We start from the raw sequence: 4,772 nt of genomic DNA, 5'->3' as shown, positions 1-4,772 counted from the left end.
ATATATTGTTTTATGTACTTACAGCAAGTTTTATACCTATATTTGAGCTGTGTAATTCTTTAAAGCATGCATAGTATACAAGTAATGCATAAGGAATATGTCATTGTATACGGTTATAAATCTGTGTACACATACAACTATATCTCTGCACTAAATGATATAGTCAATCATAGCCAGAAATGCTGATTATTATTATATCTAGAACTCCGTGTAGTTTTGTTGTTATTTTGTTGATATTTTTTGTTATTATTAGTATTATTAGTTGTATATTATTATTATTACCAGTATTTACATCCTTATTATCACCATAATGATAAACATATGATAATTATGTTATGTTATGAGGTTTTATTTCATTGTCCTCTGTTCTTGCTTTTGTTTTAATGATAATGGTATTGAGCTTTGCCTTTTGTTTCGCTTTTCCAACTAAATATGTCAGATAATAAGTATATATTAGATCTGATATACGATAAGTGCATTATAAATGAATGATATAATTGATCAAGTGTAGTAAAGCTTTCTAATTTATTTACTTTACTTTAATTCTTTCTATTTTAATAATATCTTTAATTTACTCGTATGATTTTATTTATCAGTTTTATCAGTTATGAATTTTTTATCTGTATTTCTGGTGAATGCTTTGGGCAAAAGACCTTGTTTCGCACATTTATGAAAGACGCTACCAAATATGCTACCGCACAAGACATACGTAAGTAATAATACATCTGTGCCGAAACAGGAGGCCTAGGTCTCGTTGGCTCCTACGGCCCCGGAAACTAGGGGGGGGGGGGGAGAGACACAGACATCCCTCTTTCCGATGGTGTTTACTTTTATTCTATTTTCTCTTGTTAGAATTGTAATTTCAATTGATTTCTTTCTACAAATATAGGAAGAGCAATGAAGTGTAAAGAAATACATATACTTCAGTGTACATAATGAAAATCTATGAGCCCTGACAAAAAAATAGTTAACGTTTATATTTGTAATGTCAACGATCATACCGCGTTGAAAGCACCGCTTCTCGTCCGATCAACGAAGTTAAGCAACGTTGGGTCTGGTCAGTACTCGGATGGGTGACCGCCTGGGAATATCAGATGTTGTTGGCATTTTCTTTTACAAGTTATGCATTCCCTTACAATTTATAGCAGCTCTTCTTATATAAAGGTATATAAAGCTCTCTGTGACCTCGATGTTCTGAACGCAAGCACATACCAACTGAACAGGGTCTCCTACCGGACCACCAAAATCCTGAATCTTGGTCTTAGTCCAGGAGACCCATAGCCCAAGGGGCTTCGCTTCATTGCTAAATGCATAGAGCCGCCACTAGAGTTTCCAGAGATTTAGATAGAATAGCAACATCATCAGCAAAGTCAAGATCTGTAACCTTGATATTGCCCAGAGTCGCTCTACAGTGACTTTAGACAGTATCTCTACCCAGTATCCAGTCCATGCAAGTGTTGAAAAGTGTTGCTGCAAGAACACAGCCTTGCCTCACTCCTGAACTAACAGGGAAGAAGCTCGACAGGCCCCCACCACACTTTACAACACTTTCAGTGCCTGTATAAAGGTTTGCTATTAATCCAATAATATGCTGTTGACAAATTATTATTATGCTAAGTTGTATGCATTTCTTTACAATTTATAGCTCTTCTTATATTTGTAAAAAGGGAAAACAAGTTGCTGCTGGGAATTTGTTACTTGTATGTTCCTTAACAGTTTGGCGTATTTTTAAATTGCAATCATTATAATAGTTACGGTAATGTATGGATAGGTGATGAATAGACTGAAAACGAATCAACTTATTGTTAAAGTTACAACAGGAAACACGATTTGAATTCCACTTTATCATTCTTGCAAATTAGTTGATCCTCAATATATATCTCCATAGATCCTATTTCTTCCAACTTTTTGTTGCTTCACTCCCTCAGGTATAGCAGACAATAAAATATGACCGCTATCATTAATTTCAACTAATTATTAATTTACTAATTATCATTGTTTGTGGTAGGATGAAAATAATTTTACCGGTAACCATGATAATGATAATAATAATTATTTGTATTTTTGTAATAATCATATTAGCCATGATATCTACAAAAATATGAAAATAATAGAAATAAGGTAATAAAGATATCGGTCTAAGAATACACTTACGATTAAGTTTTACAAATATACTTAGCAATAGTTTTGAAGCTCTGATTTTGTACCATTCCTTGTAGAGTTTTAGAGTCGGAAAAGTGGTTAAAAGTGACTGTGTCGTCGTTCGTAACCAGAGCCCAAAATTACTTCCCGTAGTGGTCGGCTTCTGTGACTGATGAATGTAAGTGTAACTGGATGGTAAGGAATAGAAATTTGCAGTAAAGTAAAAGACAAAAGGAAATTGAAATGTAGATGGGCATTGCCATACATATGCAGACTGCTAATTCTCCTTTGGCCAAGTTGAGCGCATCTCTTCTCGTCCAAACAACGTTGGGTTTATGCACGAAGTCAGTGCTTAAATGGGTGACCGTCTGGGAACACCAGATGCTGTTCACATTTTCTTATTTTCTTATATGTTTATTCATTGTTTTATGCCGTTTTTATTGGAGTCATCATAGTGCATACGGCAATGTAAGAATAGTTGATGAATAAACTAAAAGTGGATCAAGTTACTGTTGAAGTTACAATAGCAATACAATCCTAAAGCATTATTCCTGTATTTAGTTGATCCTCAATATGTATCTCAATGGAGGTTGAAATAAGCCAGAGGTTCAGAGAGATCTTTATTAAACGTCTCCCATTTTCATATATATAGCGACGGCTCCAAGACAAATTATTGTGTGGGCGCAGGTGTATAGTCGACTGAATGTGAACTGAAGTTCAGACTGCCGAATCATACATCGATCTTTCTTGCTGAACTTTTTGCTATTGGTAAAGACTTGGAATTTGCACTATCGACAACCCACGACAGAATAGTTATTTTTTCCAGATTCACTAAGTTCACTTAGTGAAATTCGTTAAATCATTGGAAACCACCAAATAGGAACTACTGAGTAATCTCATTCGTAAGCTATATGGTGCCAATAAATCAATCATGCTAATGTGGGTACCAGGCCACATTGTTATCCATGGCAATGAACAGGCTGACAAGTCAGCCGGGTCAACTGGCGATCTGGGCCTTAACATAGTTCGTACAGATCTCAGGTGCTTTGTGTCTCTTATCAAAGCAAAAATACATCTGTGGCAAAGTGAGTGTATCAACCTAGCCATAAACACCAAACAAAATAGTAATAGAAACGTGGGACACAGCCCACAGGAAATCCAAGAAATCCAGCAAAAAAAGGTTATGTTATATTTTATTTAATATCCTTTAAAGGCTTAATGTAGATATTTTGTTATTTTTCAGAAATTGTATACGTATAAATGTTTGTATATTACAGTGTGCATAATTCATGCATATATTTACATTTATGTATATTTCATATAAGTATATAGATAAGATTGTGTGTACATATATATAGTATATATATATGTGTTTGTGTATGTAGATGTTTATATACATATATACATGTTTGTGTTCAGTTAAAGCTTTTATTATAGTTTGAACTAACACTTAGATTTATGATTTAATTTCTATAAATAATAAATCAAGAGAATAGTTTATATACTATAAGTCTGTTTGTTTCTTTGTTTAGTTTCCTATGTGAATCACTTTAAACCTGTCCATTTTCTCCGTTTACTTCTCCTCAGGCGTTCGGTGAGGCTCGAAGATGCTTTCAATATACCAAGAGGTTAAAATGAAAATAAAACTGATGCTGTAGAAACTAGCTTATAAAAGTTAGAATACAAAAATGTATAATAGAATATGATCCAATGCCTTCCCAAGCTAACAGGTCGATTAACACTGAATTATTTCCCAGTGCCGAATAAAACCACTAGAAATGCACACCAGACATAAAGAATCCATTGCTATTAATTTCGATGAATTCTAGAAAATCGGCTTTAGTATCGTGAGGTAAATTTTTTTTTCAAGTTTGTTAGTATAAAGACGATGTGCATCACGTATTATAGAACCACTAAACCCAGGTAAAAATAAACAAACAAATAAATCAATAAATATATTTAAATATATATATATATATAAATAAAAAACGATAACTAAATTTTTTGAAAAATATCACCCATAAACCGACTGTCCATCTACTTTATCGCAACTTTTCCCTCGAGAAACTCAAAGGTCTTGGACAAGATTATCCCCGTTAATGTTCGCTGTTATACACCTATCCCGTCCACACACTTGCTCTCTTGTCTTGTCCGCCTACCAGAAAACTAAGTGAGCGGCTCAAAAAATAATACATTGGCACTATAGCCATCTGCTACACTCCTTAATTCTGTTGACCTTCCCTGTGGCTCCGCTTCAATATCAGTATAACTACAAAAGCACATGACGCATACTTGGTATATAACAAAAAAGGGTTTGTCTGAGAAATACATTAGAAAGTATCTGCAGCCTTGTAAAGCGAATAGTAACGTCTGTAAAGTTGCAGAATAGTCAGGTAATTCCATCAATTTGAAGCTTTCACTTAACAAGGTGTATAGAGCCCACACCTTTTCTGCTCCTTAGCAAAGACCCTATTACTTTTCTTTGCTCTTGGATCTCAGACTACCAATGCGTGGTTTCTCAAAAAAAAAAAAAAAAAAAAAAAAAAAAAAAAAAAAAAATCTTAAGAACCCACGCTGTAAAAGGAAAAAAGTCATACAGGTTACTTATGATCTATCTTCAGCACACGCAT

The 4,772-nt window shown here is 34.0% G+C and overlaps 1 non-coding gene across 1 annotated transcript; it reads left to right on the top strand.

Annotated features, from left to right (window-relative positions):
- The first annotated feature begins 987 nt into the window (after positions 1–987).
- On the top strand, positions 988–1,106 carry LOC125034359. The gene has a single exon (XR_007115680.1). It is a non-coding gene; the product is annotated as a 5S ribosomal RNA (ribosomal RNA).
- The last annotated feature ends 3,666 nt before the right edge of the window (positions 1,107–4,772 follow it).

Source organism: Penaeus chinensis, chromosome 17, assembly GCF_019202785.1.
Source record: "Penaeus chinensis breed Huanghai No. 1 chromosome 17, ASM1920278v2, whole genome shotgun sequence".
In the NCBI taxonomy this organism is placed as follows: Eukaryota; Metazoa; Arthropoda; class Malacostraca; order Decapoda; family Penaeidae; genus Penaeus; species Penaeus chinensis.
This window is presented reverse-complemented; position numbering and strand designations above follow the sequence as displayed.